Below are 20,387 nucleotides of genomic sequence, written 5' to 3'. Positions count from 1 at the left end.
TTGGTACCCTGAATTTCTGTGGTTCTGGCTGCTGTCCAGCCTTCCTTTTCCCAAGTCTGATTCTCCAACTTTCTCAGAAAATTTATAAGCAACACAATCGCTTCGAATAAAATCCTTTTCTGCCCGAATTAGATAGAATATGTCTCTGTTGCTTGTAACTAAAAATCTTAACTGATACATGTAGGATATCATTTGATTCTCAAATCCTCACACCTTTCAAGATATGTATCATCACCTCCATTATATTTAAGTAATTAATATTCAGCAAGATAATTAACTTGCTCAAGAGCACACAGGTAGGAAGTGGTAGAACTGGAGTTCAAATCCAGGTTTCAGTTTGTTTGAAGTTCATATTCTTTCTACTCTATCACACAGTGCCAGCATTATCATAAATTATATCACACACAAACTATCTCTCTCTCTGTCTCTCTGTCTCTCTGTCTCTCTGTCTCTCTGTCTCTCTCTGTCTCTCTCTCTCTCTCTCTCTCTCTCTCTCTCTCTCTCTCTCTCTCTCTCTCTCTGTCTCTCTCTCTCGTACAGACAAATAATCTCTCTGTATAGGATAGATAGATATAGATATACAAGGTGTGATAAAAAAAATACAGTGGATAGTTAAGTAAAAATATTTATTATGGTTAAAGCCACATTACCATTAATCCCCCACAAAATACTCTCCCCCATTTTGAACACTCTTATCCCATCGTTGTTGCCACTTTCTGAAGCAGTTCTGGAGGTCCTCTTTGTGAGTGTTTTCAGTTGTGCTGTCATGGCTGCCTCAATGTCCTAAATCAATTCAAAACATTTACCTTCCATGGTCATTTTGACTTTGGAGAAGAGTCAGAAGTCTCATGGTGACAGATTCGGTGAATAAGGTGGATGAGGATACACTGTAATGTTTTTATTTGATGGAAATTGCTGTACCAGAATCGATGTGTGACACGGAGCGTTGTCATGATGGATGGAGTAAAGACACTCACGAAAGAGGACTTCCAGAACTGCTTCAGAAAGTGACAAGAATGATGGGATAAGTGTGTTCAAAGCAAGGAAGAGTATTTTGAGGGGGATTAATGGCAATGTGTCTCTTACTGTAATAAAATTTTTTACCGTGTCTTTTGATCACACCTTGTAGATATAGCTATTATAGAGGCAGAAACCACAGATAGTTTCCTTGTCCATGATTATGTTCCACTGGTCTAGCTATTTGTTCTGTGCTCTCACTATGGTTTTATTTATTGCAGCTTTATCATAAGTTTTAAAATGTAGTATAGCAAGTTTTTTATTCTTGTAAATCTTTTTATTATCCCCTCTTGAGACTTATTTTTCTAGATGAGCAACTGGACAATTTTGTAAAGTCTTTTCAAACTCATGGAGGAACAAATTAGCAGCTTTAATTTAAGATGCTTCAACCTTAGTGTTATTTTCACTTCACGGTTATGTGAGGTATTCATAGCTGTCATGTGTGCACCCACCCACCCACTCACTCACAAATATGTACCTATGTGAAGATTTCTGGCACCTACATAAAGACTTTTTGTTTTTTAGCTCCAGCATATTTAAAAATTCCCCAGAAGCAGAAACTGTAGCCGTGTTGGCCTGAGGAGCTCTTTCGCATTAAGGCTGGCCAACAAGGTGAAAGAAGATATCTCTGATAAGAGAATAGCAGTGAGGAGGCGACCAGCTCATCCCAGGCTTTATGTTTCATACTGCTTTGTTCCTGCAGAAAGCAGCATAGCTCACTTTGAATCTTCCATTTTTTTCTCCCATCATAATTTTGATGCTGTGGGAATTCTCACAAAACAACATCCAGCAAATAAGTCCCAGGAGAATGTCTGATTTGTGTCTGCACATCGTTTTCCTGGTATGTTTCGTAGGTAATAGAAAGGCTAAATAATATCCATGGTCCTGGAAGATTCTCTTCAATTATGGAGTTGTTTAGACTCTATTAAGAACTGATGAGACTGATAGACTCTGCCTGGTCCAATAAACCAAGAGGGTAATTTCCACCTCTTTAAGTGGATGTGGATTTGATGCATATATATTCATCACAAGTTAATGAAAAGCCTGTGTTTTGATCCAGGAGGACACCAAGTTCTTCCTTTCCTCTTGCAGAAAAAAAATATTCAAGTAAAAACATCCTTGTGAGAATTCCCCATAGGAAATTTCATGCATCTGTTCAGATTAAAAAGGCATCAATTTATTTATTTCCTCTGATGGAGAGGGATTTCTCTGAACACTGAGTTCGCTCCTGGAAGGCCAGTGCCTTGGTTCTGGGAATTGAGAGACACTAGAAGACGGGAGCGATGCTCTTAAGAGTAGCTTCTGAGGATGTAAGATGCGGGTAGCCCCATGTAAACTGTGCAGCTGCTTTTGTTGCTGGCACAGACTCAGTGCCAGGAAATTTCTGAGACTCTGCGCTTTTATTTCAGATTCAGGGTTCTTCTTTGGTACCACAATTCACACAGGTATTTCTAGCCTGTCTCAGGTAGAATTGTGGATAACATCAGAAGTGGAACTCGGTGTGTAGCACCCAGAGAGCTAACCTCTTCTTCTAAAATGAAATTAGGATTAGTCATCATATCTCCTATCTCTGAAAGCTGTGCTGCGTACTAAGGTGGCGCTGAATACTGTGCCAGGATATGTATGCCGCATTTGCAGCAACCTTTCCAATAAAACAATTGAATTGATGAGCAGAGAGTGAATCGTAGTATAACTATCTAATCTCATGACCCACTCTCCACGGGAGTAATAATTAACCGTTGGTGTGCTCTGAGCTACCCGATAATGTTCTCTGGCTTGGCTTTCTGTCAGCAAGAACCCAGAAGTAGGCTCAGTGGCTTCTGAGGAAAGCCAGTTAAGAAGCTGGATTTTCCTAGTCAAAAGCCAGCACTTTAGTTTGTCCGGATTTGGAATAGAGCTGTTTTTCTGGCTAAAGTTGTGGTGGCAGTGACTGAAAACACCTTTCTCACATAGACATATTCGGTAAGGTCAGGTCTGGACATCCATAAATAAAAACAAAACAAAACAAAAAATCTCACAAGTTAACCAAAAAGGACAAAATGATAGTTACTATAATGCTGCTGTCTTCAGGCAGGAGGCTATAAGCCTCCTAATTAGGTATTAATTAGGTATTAATGATCCTTTCTCACACTACTGCAGTGAGAAAGAGCTTGCTTTAGTTTTAAAGAAAACTGACTTTACTATTAATTTAAACAAATTAAAAATGCATACTTGACATCCTTTCAGCTGCTTGGAGTTTCCATACTGAGTATTTTGTAACCAGTACACATTTGATTCCTCTAGTGGTCACGAGCGCTGGTATTAATATGCGTGCACAGTGCCTTAAAAATCAGCTCGCAGTGCAATCTCCTATTGTGTTTTGAGTGAATGACTTATGACTGTAAGTTTCATGGTGGCTACAGAGAAAAGATACCCGAGTTTTTTAATGATGTCCTCTTCCCAGGTAAAGTGTCAAAAATAATTCTTCCATTTAATTTTTTTGGAATCCAAGGCAAACGTACCACCCTATTTTTCTCCTTCCTTGAGTGAGTGATTAACCATTGCTCAGGAACTAACGCAACAGTCTGAAATCTTAGTTGAGTAAAACCTGTTTCCCCTCCCCCCAATGTAAATTTCCCTCTCCCCCCAATGTAAATTTCCCTCCTCCCCCAATTTAAATTTAAATCCCAATTTAAAAAGGTTGACATTCAAAATTGCTTATAATATTGCTCACCAAAGCAGGAAAAAAAAGTCCAAGTGATTACACGTTATTTATTTCATAAGTAAAACACATTGGGTGGTTTCACAGTGTTGATGGGAGCCGGTAGTGTTATAAAATTATGGTTCTCCTAGCAGGGTGAGTGTTCTGTGGGGGGGTCTGTCTCTCATGGGTGAAAAGGAGGCAAAGTAATTTTATATCAAATGTGTGCTATCATGAAAACTGTCCCAGGTTTCTGAAAATGTTAATGAACATCCAAATGTTGACAGTTTACTAAAACACTGACAAACCATTCAGCCCCCAGAGTAGGTGATTCACAAAAGCAAATGGAGAGCACTCATTAATCCTAGACGCTGAAGACTCTAGAACAGTTAGTGAGAGGTCTATTAGAACTTGCTATTTATGTAATTCCCGAATTTGGGTCTTCTAAAACTTATGGCGCCCCTTAGATTTGTGCCGTCCAATATAGTCAGTCACCACTAGCTCCCTGTGGCTATTTAAATTTAAATTAAATAAAATTATACAAAACTTTAAAAATTCAGTCCCTCAGTTGCACTAGCCCCATTTCAAGTGGTGTGGCTGGTGGCTGCCCTGTTGGACACTGTGGCTATTAAACATTGGGAAGCGCTGACTTAGGTGAAGAAGGAAAGGAATATTTATGGGGAAGTTATAATGTGATAGGCATCGCATTTGGTCTGTATTTTTCCCATTTCACAATGAAGAAGCTTAGCTTCAGAGAGCTAACGTCGCTTGTCTAAGTCACATAACTGATACAGGGCAGACCTAGGACTTCAACCAGTTTCTCCTGACTCCAAGTCCAGTGCCACTTCTAGTATGGCCGAGTGTTTGCTCATCCATTCATCCATCTAACACATACCTACTGATAGAGCGACTGTCTATTTTATAAGTATCACAGGAGAAAAGGTGAAAACTGATACTGAGCCAACTGGTCTCTCCTTCCTGAGAACCTGGGGCTGTAAAGTTAGAAGGATGAATACAGATCCTGACTTCATAGCACTTACAGCCCGTGGGGGAGTCCAGCATTAAATCATCACAACGTTAATTATCAGGCGCACTTGAGATCAGTGTCAAACAGGAAAGTTCATCTGTTTCGGGAGAGGCTTCCAAATCCCATTAAATGACAACAAAAACAATAATAATTAGCAACAAAGCTTTAGCTTTCCGTGCCTGTAAACTTCAAATTAGTAAGAGATAAATCTTTGGTACCGGTGCCTCCTGATGGATGAGTCCACTGTAATCTTTATGCCTGGTAAACAGGGAGATCTATTTCATTCAAGGTCATCCTGGGTTGGCATGACCAATTTCAGTTTCATCCGATTCTCTTTGGATAGAATCATTTTTGAAACAAAGAGCTGAGATCAGCTAATTTGTCACCATTACAAAGCAGGAGCCTCAGCCTCGTAACTCTTCTCCCTGTTGAACCTTTGCAGCCACAGCCGCTGACATATGAACCTTGCAGATGAAGACGCCACACCATGGCTATTTCTCGACCACAGTGCTGAGAGTAAGATAGTTGGAAAATGCTTCTTCTTAGCCATTTCTTTGTCATTTTTAACAGGGTTAAACTCAAATACCCATAAAAGGAGATTGAGAGCCAATATGCTATACCATCAAATCTAAAAGGCTAGAAAAAAAGTCAAAGCTATAAACCCTTATCATTTTCAGTATTTTATTCCTTTTAACGCCAGTCTATTTAGTTTCAATGAAAGGGCAACAGAATGTCCATTACACCGTAACTTGACATGCCTGTTATGCCAATACGATTAGTTTTTACAGAATACTCATGTCCTGGTTATAGTTTATAGAAAAATTGATTTCACAGAATCAGAGAAATTAGAATTGGAAACATTCTATTAGGTTACTAGATACCTCCCCCCTGGGACTAGGATAGAATTGATCCCTCGTTCACAGTGTATTATCTGATGCATTTTTCTATCAGGGTTTGATAGGCTTATGTGTGTATATAATAGGCTGGCAATATGTACCACTAAAAATTATACAAATCCATCTGAGAAATAAAATTCTGGAAAAATAACCATTTGCTGAGCACTAATTTTACTATTGTGGATTCATTTTTAATATATGTCCCAGTGTTTATAGCCTCTCATCTTGTAAGAGGCAGGGTAGTAGCTGGGATCATGGGTTGACATTACAATCCAATAGTGAATTTCCATATCTTAAGTTGTGGAAATTTCCCCAGATATAATTTCCCGTCAGATTTCTACAAAATATGGTATGAAGTTTTGATTCCCAAGAATGGCTTATATTCCACACAGAAAATTAATCCCAGTACCTAAAGCAAGTGCCCACAATCAAACACTTGACTAGACTGACATTTTCTTCTTTTTGGGCAGTTTGTCCTCAGCTGGGACTCTGGGAGAGACATTTGCCAAAGGAACTCTGAAGTGGAGGACTGGGGGAGGGGTGCGGCAAGCGTGTGAGCTGGTGTCACATACACTCTGTGTGGTCTCTCTTTGCAGTGAGTCAGAGAGGAATAAAGTAGGGGAGAAGGAGACGGCTTCTCCAGGCAAAATTTACACTTAGTCCAATTAGCCTATAAATGCCTGGGATTTGCCAGGTCAAAGGGATGGAATTGCTTTTCTGCTTCAACACACACGGGAATTCCCTTCCCCTTTAAAACCACCCGTGAAGGTAATTTTCACCCAAATTCATTTATTAAAGATGGAGAAAAGTACACGATGGGAGTTTTTCAGTCCTTGCTACGTTTTCCCTTCACCCCTTGCTCCTTCATGGAGACAGGAAGCAGAGGTTGGATGTGGGCTAAGTTCCAGGGCAGGAGATGGAGGGAGGGGAACCAAGGCTATGTCTGGAAAAGGGCAGAGATGATACACAAAACTGTAGCATTCAGCTAAATAATGCCCGGTTCCACATGGTGTTCACATTCTCATGTCCCCGTTGAAAAGCGCAGATGAAATTCTTGTTTGTTCAGGATGCAGCTGATGAGTATTATGTCTGGAGAGCATCCCAGAGAAGGTCTCATACATCTTTTATACACCTGCATGCTAAATGAGCAAGAACACCCAGGTGCTGAGTAAGACTTATGAATTTGTTGTAAATTATGCAAACAAGTAACTTGGCATGTCCAGAAAGTAGTGCCATCAGTGGAACAGTTTTCCTAAACTCTCTGTAATTTAGGAGAATGCAAACTGAAAGGCAGTGGAACAACAACAAGACCTAATTGCTCAGCACAGTGTCTCTGCTTTGACAGGTGCCAGTCACAGAGAAGGATGCTAGCCCACCAGGGACTCTTTTACACCCAAAGCATAAGCCAGTAAAACTGTTCTGGGGACTACAAAAGGTGGGGGGCTTAACCTTCTTAGCCCCTGGACGGCAGCAGTAAAGACAGCTTTATCCCTGGGACCGGAGGCTGTGTCCAAGTAAAGATGGCGAAACAGCTCTGAAGAAAGAGAGACAGGGAGCTGCGCCCTTGGGGTCAAACAGACTTTCCGTAGCAGTTGAGGGTCTACCCTTGCGACCGAAAGTGTGGTCCATGGACCAGCAGCATCAGCATAACCTGGGAATTTGTTGTCCTGCCAGCATCCTGGGCCCTGCCCCAGACCTACGGAATCAGAACCTGTATTATAACAAAACGCCAGCTGATTTGTGTGCACGTTAGGGTTTGAGAAGCGCTAGTGCCCGCTACCTGCTTTCTAGTGCTTGTTCTACAGAGTAGCCTGGACTCGCCAAGAAGGGACACAGCTTTTTCAGCCCAGTAGTGGGTTATCTCATCTGTATCTCACCAAAAGCCAGTGAATGATCATCTTCCTTTCATGAGTACACATTCCTTCTCTCTCTCTCTTTTTTTTTTTTTTTTTTTTTTTTTGCTTTTTTGAGCTGCTCCCATTGTTTCCTTTTGGGAACTATTCCTTCCTAACTGTATATCCTTCTGACAAGGCTGTCACCTAATAGGCTGGGTACATGACTGAGGAGACCAGGAACAATTTCTTTCTGGACATTGATATGGAGAGAGGGGGGTCTTTAGTCTCCTGAGATGATAGGGTGCAAGGCCAGTATTGGCCTGGGACTGGCAGGGGATCTCCTGCTACCTACCACGTGTACAGGGAATCTGCCTGAGAATGAAGCAGAGGAGTGAGAGCAGAAAGATGGAGGGAGGGAAATCATTCCAACACTCAGCCCAGTTGTACCCAAAGTCAGACAAGCCCGCCCCTTGGACTTCTGAATGGAGCAAGTCAGTACATTCACAATTTAGCTTAAAGCAGTTTGAGGTCAGCTCTCTGTCATTTGTAACTAGAAGAGTGGCCCTGTCCAGTACATTCCTGAAACTGGATTATCAGTTCTTCCAACCTGGAAATTTTTACATCTGGCTGAGGGAATACGTTCATTGTGACTTTCACAACCTATAATTTGACAACTGTGTGAATGAATTTGTGTGAGTATATTTATAAGTATAATCTGAATATAATTAAATGTAGAAGGTTTAAAACTTTTAGACACGCACATGCCCTAAAGAGTGGTTATCTGTATAATTGTAGCAGGCTGTATCTATTTTCTAGATTTAGAGACAGTGCCTATTGAAATTAATATTTAAATTTATGCCAACTAATATGCAAATCAGCACAGCTTTGGTGCTTTAAAAAACGAGATAGGATTGCAGCACTAGTGTTTCAGTGGTGCTGGTGCTCTGATGAAAGAAAACAAAGAGGACTAGATGCAGATGAAACATGTTCCCTTGGAATACCCAATGCAAATGGGAAATTGATGGCTCTGGAAACTGTTTTAAAATAGAAAACAATCCCTCAATTTAATATAGCAGTTTAACCATTCATTAATTTACTCTGTGCAAACAGTACAACTGTTCAGAAATGATGCCATCCATAAATATAATCTACAACCACAAAAGGAAATATGTACTTTTACTCCTGCCAAATGTCAAAATTTAAATCTATAATTATTCCAGTTGAAGCACGGAAGTCTGCCTTTCTTCTACGACCAGTTAATACCCCTATTGGACACATATTTCACTGTTATGTATCTAATTGAACATGATGTAGGATGTATGTATATGTATTTTAAAATTATCAGTTAGGATAAGTTAAGTTATGAATAAGAGAAACTTCGAAAGTAGTAGCTTGAGTAAAGTGGGAATGTCTTTGTTAAGCAAAAGAAGTCTGGAGGTGGACAGTCCAGGGCTGCTATGGTGACTCCATGGCTCCTGAGGACTGAAGATTTCTAGCTTTGAAAAGCTGGACTGTAATCCTCTGGGTTTAGGATGGCTACTGGATCTCTAGCCCTTACATCCAGGTTCCAGCAGCAAGATGGAGGAAAAGAAGGATTTGCCACCTCTCTTTTAAGGAAATTTCCTGGAAGTTCCGTAAAGTATATCTGCTTACATAGCCTTGATCAGAACTTAGTCCTATGCCACACTTAGCTATGAGGGAGGCTGGGAAGTATGGTCTTTTAGCTGGGAGGCCAAATGCCCAGATAAAAATCAGTATTCTATTAATTTGAAAGAGAAGGGGAAAAGGCACTTAGAAAGCAATTGTCAAACTCAGCTCCAAATATTAAATATGTATTTGTTTATTGATTTATTGTGTTTCTCCCACAAGTGGCTAGCTCTGGGAGGGTAAGGGCTTTATTTTATTCATAATCGTATCTTTAAAATTATTCTACATTTGTCTTTCCTGATTTTCTTCCATCAGTTTAAGAACCATGGTCAACTAGAGTGCTCTTTTCAAAAGAATGCAGAAACTGCATCCAGATTTGGTCAGAAAGAGTGCTGTGATCAATTAATAATGTCTGCAGTGGCCAGGCCATATGTTCCAGGCTTAAACCATCCTCTCCAACCACTGGCTTTCCACTGAAATGTTTTGCAATATATGGCTCCTGTGAAATTTGGCTCTTTTAAATCTAAATGCCAAAAGACCTTCTTTGCATTTGTGCTTTCAAATGTTTTATTCTTGGTAGAGACCTGGCTATTCTCTGCAACTTTTTTTTTTCCCCCCTGTGTGGAGCTGTCTTGTGTAGTTGTAAATTTTGCAGGTTTCCAGGGAGTTACTCAAGGAATTATATGCAAATTCCAAGTTACACTTAGTTGGCAAATTCTAATGGGAAAGTTGCTGGGAACGGGGATTTTTGCTGTTTTTTAAAGAACAAAATGGAGAAACAGGTCATGAGTTTTATGCTGTCAGAGGAGAGGTGCATCTGTATGACGGGTTCATCTTCTGGTTCATTGAGAAGGCTAAAGGGGCCTAGAGGAGTGATAAGGGCTTTCCAAGTTAAACACAGTCGCTAGAAAGAAAAGCTTAGGCTTTCTCTTTATTTAGCTCCAACAATCTAAGCATGAGGATAAGAAGACCAGAGTTAAACTATAATTAAAAATAGCTAAGACTACTGAGTAATGTACCAAATTGCATCTAAAACAATTTGTCATGAAAAAGCTGTCACTGTAGCAACCTTCTTTTCCTGCCCCACACAACACATTTCATCATCAGTAATGATGCCAAGACAGTGCCTTGATGTGACTGTGATTCTTTCAGGGGGAGGGAATTATGTAGTACCCCATGAAAATAAATCAGAATTTCACGGATATAGTTTGCAAAGCGTCCTTGATGATTCATACACTTTCCCTAGGACACATTCCCTCTTTCTTCCTACTTTCCCACTTGTCACTCAAGAATTACTGACTTATTGCAGTGACCTGCTTTGCTATTTAGTTTTTGTTTTCTGTAGTTATTTCCATGGAGAATGACCTATTTGTAAATAGCATCTCGTAATTCTCCGTCTTAGTTTGGGTTCCCCCAAAAGCAGAGTCTGAGAGTCTTGGGAGCAGGCATTTTATTTGGGGGTGATTCCAGGAAGCAGGAGTGAGCAAACAAGGAGATTGAGACAGGAAAGAAGGAAAAGCTAAGAGATGAGTGTGTTATCAAGGTTACTCTATAGGCAAACAAGGACCTCCCTGTACATTTTAATTGAAGGCACAGTGTAAAATGGGCAAAAACCCAGTTACAAAGTGAAGACACATCATGATAGTCATCTTACTCATATGCTCATCGCTCATCTTGCTCAGATGTAATTTAACCATCTTTTTAAACCCTTGGATTCTCTTCTCTGTCTTCCTGCTGTTTAACTTTCAAATTTCTCTGCTACTATCTCTACTCAAGGGGAAGGATGAAAACACAAGGCGGTGAAAGTAGAACCTGTCAAATAGTGTCCCTTATTAGGAACTCTTCTAAAAGTCCTGATGGCATAGAAGATTGAGATTATTGGCCAAAATGAGATTTGGGATTGCGTGTGATTTCACTTTCCCCATGCCATCCGGTTTCTATAGTTAATTGGGGCAGGAGTCATAATCCTGAATAATTGGCGGAGAACACAGAGAAGAAAGATGTATCAATTGCTTGTTACTGTTGAGGCTGTATTTCCTGTGTACAGTGGGTACAGTGGGCAAAGAAGACAGAGGCAGTGTGGCACGGTGAGAACCACGCAGGCTGTGTCAGGCTGGGTCTGCCGTTTGCTAGTCAGGAGACCACACTGAGCCTCAGTTTCCTCAATTCTAAGATAAAGATACTAATAGCTTCCTTGCAAGGCTATTGGGAGGATTAAGTCCTATTATGCAAAGTGTTTGGCATCTTAAAATTTCATTGTTACAAGTCAATTAAGAAAAGAAAAATCCGAAAATTTCGTTGTTACAAGTCAATTAAGAAAGGAAAAATCAATTAACAAATGAAAAATTCTATTTTACATCCCACATTGACTTAATTTTGGGGGTAAAGCTTACATTTGCTGACATAAACTGCTTTGACTCATCCAGAGTAATGCAGTGAGCATAAAGTTAGAAAATCCTTTGGGTTGATATTGAGCTGAAGATGCAGATACCAAGAGACTGACTGAACCAAATCTTTCCCCATTTTACCTACCCCAAGAAGATGGAGCTGTCTCCCAGGGACCAGAATAACTTCTCCCGAAGCAGCAGTATGCAGCAGTAAGTGGCCCCACAGCACGCCCTGACTGCTGCTTATGTGCTGGACATGGTGAGATGAGAGGCAGATCCAGAATGGGATGGACAAGGGCAACCCTTGGTGGTCCGTCATGAGCCCCAGCTGTTTGGATCCATCATAAGGGAGGGTTTGGGTTCAGTCTGCAGCCCAACGTAGACCTCTCTCAAGAGTAACCGTGCACTGGTCTTCAAATCGGGGGGTGCACAAAGACTTCCCAAGAGGTACATGGGGATGCCTAGATGTAAGGGAATTCATTTCCAGATCATCAACTTTCGTGTGTACTTTTTCTAAAGTTGAGTAGAGGAGGCCTAAAAATCAGACTGCTTCTTTCTTCCATATTCCCTCTCCTAGTCTTCCTTCTCCTACTTTAGAAAAGCATTTATCTCTCACCCATCTCAGGTCATACTAGGAAGCATTGCCCAGGATGCAAAAACATGTGTGGTGTGAAACAAAGGGACAGTTATAAATACAGTACCTCTTTAAAGGGCTGTCTTTTCCCTACTCCAGATATTGCCAAAGAAACGTTCTCTGCTGAGCGAGATCCCTATGACTTTTGATAAGGTATAATGAAAGCTGAGTCTTATTTTGTGGCAAAGTTGGGAGTATTATCTGTCCATCTGTAGTGGATGGTTGTCATAGAGATGTGTCTTAACATGTTTATTTGGATTAATAAATGATGTCAGATATGTCCTGACAGAAAGTAAGCCTGATTTGGCTGACTGGTTTGACAACAAGGACTGTTCATAAGGCAGATATTTTTCATTAATGAGTGAGTTAAATGTGTAGCTCCAAATTGTATTAAAGTATATTTAAAGTATGCGATAACATTACAGCAGTTAATAAAAAAATGTTATATTGGAAAACATCCAATGAAATAAGCACAGTTCATTTTACCAGCCCTTGATGTGTACATCAGGTTAAACAAGTTACCCTGGAGCAAAAGAGTAAAATGTACAAATGATAGTCATTTGATAAGTCTTGGTAGAGACTTTTTAAATATATTTCTCAGCTTTTAAGAAAGTGGATGGCTGACTGGGTGACAAATCCTTTTGCAAGTCATGTGGGTTTCAACTCTGCTTTTAATAAAATTGAAGAAAGACCTAATTGAGTTGTTAGCTCTCAGACATTGAAAATAATTTGTGGTGATAGATCACTTTGTTATTTTTGATATAAGACTCAGAAAGAGTTCAAAGAAATGAGTATCACCTCTAAAACATCTATTTGCCTCCCATGCCTGTCTATCTATGTGTTTATGTGGGCGAGGTATCTCAGCAATGACCTTTTAGAGCAAGAGGAAGTAGAAGTAGAATCGTTGCTGGACCCGTCGTATTCCAGCAAAAAGTAATGTTCATTCATAGAGCAGCAACTAATGGAAAAAAGGAAGCTTCATCTATCCCATCGAAAGATGCATTTTTAATAAAATTTGAATTTTATGTTTAGTAATCATTGATCAAGATTTGGAATATATTGATATTCTATTGTCAAGAAGTTTATATTATTAATAGTATAAAATTCTGTGGACAAAGTGGAATAAAAATATGAGAAAAAGGAATGATGTGAAATTTCTAACTGTAAATACGATGAATAATTTTAATGTTAACAGTGCGTTGAGGGGTTACATTAGTTTCCAAAAATTTATTAGAGGATATGCAAGCAAAAAGAAAAAAAACCACCATTGCAATGGGGAGCTGCCTACAGTCTTTTGGAATAATATGTTTTTGCTGTCATGGGGAAGTGGGAGAGAGGTAGGGGAGGCAGAGTGCAGAGTGCCTCCTGGGGACACTGTCTAGTGACTGGTTTCGTGAGATTTTGATTTGTAGTCTAGCCTTCCTTTGAATGTGACCTGGAATTCTGGATGATGATGATGATGATGATGATGATTACTGTATAATAGCATAATATCACATATCATTATATATAATATAATGTTACATATTAATATTTGAACCAGCCTTATGTCTTAACCTGAAATAGGCCTTCTCGGCTATTTCAGACCCTCTAGTTCAGATCTGTACCTTCTTCAATATAGCTTCCTCTTTGAAGTTTTCCCCGACATGTATTTCTTTTGGGTAGGTTTGCACGACGACTACTTTAATCAAAACTGGAAAAAGCAGTTATTTTGTTCATTCATTCAGTAAATAGAAAGTGCCAGACCCTGTGTCAGGCACAGTACAAACACTGCGAACAAGACAAGCATGAGCCCTCACCTCCTGGAGTTGATACGGCAGTGGAGGTAGACAAACATTATAAAAGTCAATAATTATGCAAATAGGTGAATAATCTTCATAATAAGTGCTGTGGATGAGAGGCACACAGTGTTAATGAGAAGAAGAACAGGGGGTACTTAATTTTAATTGGATAAACAGGGCAAACCTCTTTGAGGAAGTAAAAGTTAAGCTGAAATCAGTATGAGAAGCAACCTGCCATGATAACAATGGTGAAATAGTGTCCCATTAATGGAAATCACAGGCGGAAAGGCCCAGAGATAAGGAGTCTGGCTTATTAGAAACATTGGAAGGAGGTCCGTGTGTCTGAGCACACGTGCAGGGGCGAAGGGGGTGGTGAGGGGAGAACAACTAGTGATGGAGAAGAAGGAGAGAAAAAGCAAGGGCCCAAACAAGTTAGGGAGCTCAGATTTTATTCTAAATGTCTTAGAAATCCATTGAAAGACTTCTAGCAAGTTTGATTTGTTTTTAAAAGATAGTTTTGGCTGCTGTTGGAAGATTGGATTGGAGTGGAGCAAGATAGAAACAGGGAAATCATTTAGGAGGTGTACCAGCCAGAGGTAGGCTAGGTTATACAGGAACAACCCCTAAATCTTTGTGGCTTATACCAACAAAATTGTAGTTTTCACTCATGCTGCATATTCAGCGCAAGTCAGCTGGGAGCCCTAATCCATGTGTACTCACTCCGGGTTCTGGGCTAATGGGGCAGCCAGCACCTTGAACATTGATGGTCACTATAGCAGGAAAAGGAACATAGCAAATCCTGTACCACCTCTGAAACCTCTGCCTAGATGTGTCACATGTCCCTTCTACACTTACTGTAGTGTCCAAATCAAGTTATGAGTTCAGCAGAGAGGGAATGCATGTCCTCCAGGGAGGGGCATGGCAGGAAAATAAAATAAAATATTTGGTGGAAATACTGTACACGGCTGGAGCCATCACTGCAGTCCAAACAAGAGGTGACAGTAGCCGTGATGGGGATGATGTCGGTAAAGACAGAGACAAATGAACAGGTTATTCTTGGAGCTACTTTTTGGATGTGACGATGGCTTGAATATGATTCTTTGTTGTTCTGTCATTAGGCTGTGAACCCCATGAGGCAAGCCATAATATTCATTTCCATATCTCCAGGGCCAAATATGAAGAGGTTTACTGAATGAATGAGTGGGATGCCAAAAATAAAAAAATTGCCTCCTGGATGTACCATGGCTTGGACTTTCCCACGGATGGGCTGAACCTGTTATGTAAAGAGAGGGAGAAGATTAAATTTTTTTTTACCCATTAAGAGAGAACCTCAGTGGTTAGATTTTCTGCAGGCTCACGAGGGAAGTTGATTTAAGAAATTCTTCTTTGTGCCATAGCGCCGATCCTTTTGTGGGAGAGATCTGACTCAGAGAGAACCCCAGCCTGCTCCATTCCCTCTGGGCTGTAAATTTCTTCCATTTCTTGTCAGTTTCAGATCTTTCTATATCCCAGAGTAGCTTGGAAGCGTGGACCTCTGTGACAATACCTTTGGAGAAAATAGATTCTAGATATAGCCAATAAATCCAGCATACAGAATAGCCCCCTTTAACAAAGAGAATGGCTGGTAGAGGGGGAAAACATCCTGCAGAAAACAAACCATCGAAAAGGCCATGAGGAAGTCTGCCCTCTGTGCCCCTGACAGCCCACAGGAGGGCACTGCTTGCCTCTTGCCCTCAGTGTCTCGTGAAGCTCCAACCCCTGTGGGATTCTAGGTGACAGGAGTGACCTGCTATTTCTCTAACAAGCAGGGTGATTGGGGTCCAGTGCGCAGACACAGAAAGTCGGCTTCTCGAGGATCAGGCAGCTGTGTCCTGGTCCTGTCCTCCCTGAGCACGCTGTGGGTGTTCGGGACATGTTAGCTGACCGAGCTCTGAAGTTCAGCATGGCTGCCCCTGCCTCCATGGAGAATAAATTTCACTGTCTCGTGTCAAAGCACACCACCAACCGAGAAGTGCCTGCTGCGAGCAGGACATCTTTCCCCCTCCTCAGTGTGGTCTGTGTTACACCAGCAGACCCGATTCTTCTTTAAAACCTGCTGAGTGGAACCCCCTTTGGGGTTTATCTCTGGTTCTCGCCACATTCTTATCCACTTAGTTTAACGTGGGCTAGTGGAGGAGGGTACAGAAAGGATGGTATTTACAGATCCTCGCCATTATTTTTTCCTTTCTTTCCCTGCCATGGCTCTCCCGTGCTTCATCCTTCACAGCAGCCTTTGCCCCTCCGTCTCTGCCCAGGGCAGGGAAGGAGCTAAGCTTGGAAGAGCCACGGAGGGAAGAAGGCAAAAGTGCTGCTCCTGCCTATGAGGGCATCCCTGGAGGAGACTGTCTGGGAAGGGGGAGAAGGCAAGTGTGGTCCTCAGGACAGACCTTCCAAGTCTTCCATGGGAGGGGCCGCTGCACTCCAGGCAGGGTCACCACGCAGTCATGGGCTCAGCTTCAGAGCAGGAATAGCCTGTGGCTGGATATCAAATATGGCAGCTCCAACCTAAAAATAATTTCCCTTGGCCCATCTTTGAGGCCGAAATCCCACTGTCTGTAGTTTGTTCCTTAGAGGTAAGCAATGCTCTCATCCCTAGGTCTCTTATAAAATGTAAATCTTCCTCAGCGGAAGAACTTCTCCAGTCACCTACCCCTTCCAGTAAATGAATGAGTTCTCCACCAAATGCCTTAGGCTTAGGGCAGGAACAAGAGAACAGAAAGAGATTGAGGTATCTGAGGACAGGGAATAGATTCTAGATATAGCCAATAAATCCAGCATACAGAATAGCTCCCTTTCACAAAGAGAATGGCTGGTAGAGGGGAAAACATCCTGCAGAAAACAAACCATTAAAAAGGCCACGTGGAAGTCTGCCCTCTGTGCCCCTGACAGCCCACAGCGAGAAACCCGGGAGAAAGAAGAGAAAGCGGGTGGAGGCAGTGAAACTTGCATGGTAGTAACAGGCAGAGGATTACCCAGGCTCTGCAGCAGGCCTTTGGAGAGTGCTGCCCTGGCCTGGCCCCTACAAGGTGGAAAGGAACCAGGGCCCCAGTAGACAGCACTAGAAATGTTTCCTAAGAAGCAATAGCAAGCTTTGGATATACACTGCTGATTTCTCACACCACTCAGACCCTGACCTGCACGGGTAATTCCAGCACATGTCCCAGTAACTGATTTTTAGCAGAAAGGCCTGGTACTGGGAGCCAGAGATGCTGTCCATCTACCTGGGAAGACAGAGCACAGGAGAGACGCAGTAGGTGAGCCAGAAGCCAGGGCTCCAAGCTTGGGCCCCGGCCAGGGACGCTTCTGCTCCACAGGCACTCGTTCCCCGATGCACATCCAGCTCCCTGTGTGCCAGCAGTCGCAAGCTTCAGAGAGCCCAGAGAGTGCATCCCGCCTCCCTACCATCTGCTCCTCTGAATGGACCAGACTCACAGGGAGGCCTGTCAGCCAGAAACCAGACCCTGATTCTCCCTCTGTGGCTGTGCCGTGGATTGCAGGGCGCTAGTCTTGGCCCTGACTCATGTTCTGGGGCAGCGGACGTTGTCCACTCATTCTAGGCAGGGCACGGACAGTGCCAGGAGGCCAGAGCCCAGCCACCCGCTGGAATGCTGAGTGGCCCTGCTTGTTGCCAGGTACATAACCAGGAGTCTGATGCTTAGTGCTCGAACCCGAGTCACGTCCACTGCTTTATGCAGAGACAATCTTAATGCAGTACTTCTCTGCATTCACATGGCTGTTTAAAGTCAGGATTCTGTGGGAGGAAAAAACAATGAGAAACCAAACAAAATCGGTTTCCAGAATAATCTCCCATATCCTGCCATCAACATTACACCTTAATCATTTGTGATACATAAAAAAGGTGTGGAAATCAAATGACATGCCAATCAACAACTGTTTCCACCGTCATCAGACCTGGGGGCAGCATGATGCCATGATAGATCAATAGCTACTACATAGCACCACGAGCCAGTGAATGCAACACCCACAGCTTCCTCCTCTCTGCCTCTGCCCAGCACAGTGCCCAGTGCATAGTAAGTACTGAATTAATGAGTTCTTCATTGGGCTCAACTCTCATCTGGGCTGACTTGTCAGCAACCAGTCCCAGGAAAAGCAGGAGGCAGTTGCCCACTCACGGACCTCACAGGACCACTTGATAAACTGTTGCCTCCTTTTATTATTTATGAATCACAGCATGCATAGAGGTGATCATGTTTTATTAGTTAGTACAAATATTAAATTTGATCTCTACAAAACGTGCATTTCATTCCGCAGGCAGCTAACCTGGGTGAAACATGAGTTTGCGGAATGCTTTGGGGCTTGTATTCCCCCATGCATAGCTGCCCCATAAAAGGGCAGTTCTTTGGAATCCTAGGCTCTGACATTGCAGATCTCATCAAAACCACCTCATATCATAGGTGAAGAAGCAGAGACCCAGAGAGGTAAAGCGCCCTGTGAGTGGTGGGCCACCCTGAGATGGTGAGGCAGAGCTGGTGTCCAGGTCGTGTCCTTGCAGCCACCACTCTTTCTCTCTGCCATGCTCCATAGGATGGGGGTTTCTAAGGGCCTCCCAAGCCAGCGAACGTGACTTTTTGTCATTCTCCTTGAAGCATGCTGTAATCAACACTCGGCCGTGATTTATTCTTCTCTGTAATTCCACGTGGGGATGATAAGCCATCCTATCAGTTCTTCTGTAGTTGTGTCGTGCTGGCTTCGTAGTGTATTGAAATGTTTTCTTTACATGAATTTCTGTCATACAGTATTTATTGTAAACAGAGGGGAACTAGCCCCTAGGAGATGAGGTTGTTCCTAGAGGAGGAGCTCAGACATTTTAAATTAGGACATGAGCTAAAACTGCAAAGTAGGCCAGCAAGCTTGGTCTACACATGAGGGAACTTACTGCAAGGTGTCAGTAGATTCCTGTGCATACTAACCGCTGATTATAGACTAAACATACCTCCTGTAGGCCCACAAGCACCATTTCAAACCTTTGGGGCCAACTGTGTTTTGGGAGTCAGATATTTCAGGGTTTAGCAGTCAGGTAATAGGATGTATAAACCGTATATTAATAACATTCCCAGCAGAGTGTGGGACAGCACTCTATAATCAAACACTAATAATTCTGCAATTAAATATGGGAATGCTCACTACTAATGGGATAAAGAAAGACTATAAATAGCCTTATGTTAATTCAATAGGTCAGGTTTTGCCCCCAACATTAGTTTGTTATAAACTTACCAAGAAAACCTGTGTTCAGTGCTTTATGAAATTCAGGATAGTAGACAAGGAATTGTAGATCCATCTTAATTTAAATATATGAGTATACTGATCAAGAAGAGAAAAGTATTACACAAGTTTTAATATTTAGTAATATATCTTTTAGCCATTATATATTTTCTCAATCAATGGCTAGATACAAAGACAACCACAAATCTCATGCCAGAATTCATGTAATTTTAAGGCCGCCTGATTGACCTTGGTGGAGCCCCAAGCCCAGGGTGGCCGTGGAGGTCCCCCTCCTGGGGACCAACTTCTTCCCTGGTGCACAGACACTTCTGAGGGGGAGGGGGGCCAGCAAGAATCTAATGCAGGAGCCTGATTAGGAAAGACTGTCCTTTAGGGTAGGAACTCCCAATCTGATTAAGTAGGATGACCCCTCTTTAACTATACAGGCTCCAGAGCTAGATTGCTGAGGGAAAGTCCTTGCTCTGCTGCTTTCTTCTTGTGAGATCTCAGACAAGTCGTTTTCCCTTTTTGTACTGCAGTGTCTGCTTCAGTAATGAATAGGAGCAAGAACAGTTCCCATCTCATGCTATAGGGACTAAATAAGTAAATTCAAGTAGAACTTTTAGAGGGGTACCAAGCACATAGTAATCTCCCAATAAATGTTGGATATCATTATTAGTTTACATGTCTATGGCAGGCAGAATAGTGTTCCCCTCTCAAAGATGTCCACACCCTAATCACCACACCCTGTTACAGAATATACCGGAACATACCCCAGAATGTGACTTTGTAGGTGGGGTTAAATTAAGGACCTTTAGATGGGGAGATTATCCAAGTGTTCCCACCCTAATGCCATGGATCCTTAAAAGGGGAAAACTTTTCCTGGCTGTGGTTGGAGAAAGAGAAGTGACATCGGAAGCAGAGTCAGAGAGAAGCTACACTGCTGACTTGAAAGATGACGGAAGGAGCTACACACAAAATGTGGTATAGCGATAGAATTAAAGATTACTGGCCCATCAAAGGAATGAGTTCCGAAACACACCATGTGTGCAGTTCCTTAGTTTCCCTCCCATTGCATCTTGATTGCTCCCTACTTACACCTCATTGTGATCGATGGCCTGTCCCCCATCAGCCTGTGAACTCTTGGGGGTAGATGTTATGCCTGTTCATGACGCCACCCTAACCCCGTGCCTGGCACAGAGCTGGTCTTACACTTGGTGC

General features: G+C 42.1%; 1 long non-coding RNA gene across 1 annotated transcript in view; it reads left to right on the top strand.

Moving 5' to 3' along the window:
* The window catches only part of LOC109442509 (uncharacterized), a 143,393-nt gene that overhangs the window by 45,829 nt on the left and 77,177 nt on the right, over positions 1–20,387 (top strand). The window lies entirely within an intron of this gene.

The sequence above is a fragment of the Rhinolophus sinicus genome, chromosome 15 (assembly GCF_057876585.1).
Source record: "Rhinolophus sinicus isolate RSI-liver-muscle chromosome 15, RSI-T2T, whole genome shotgun sequence".
Taxonomy (NCBI): Eukaryota; Metazoa; Chordata; class Mammalia; order Chiroptera; family Rhinolophidae; genus Rhinolophus; species Rhinolophus sinicus.
This window is presented reverse-complemented; position numbering and strand designations above follow the sequence as displayed.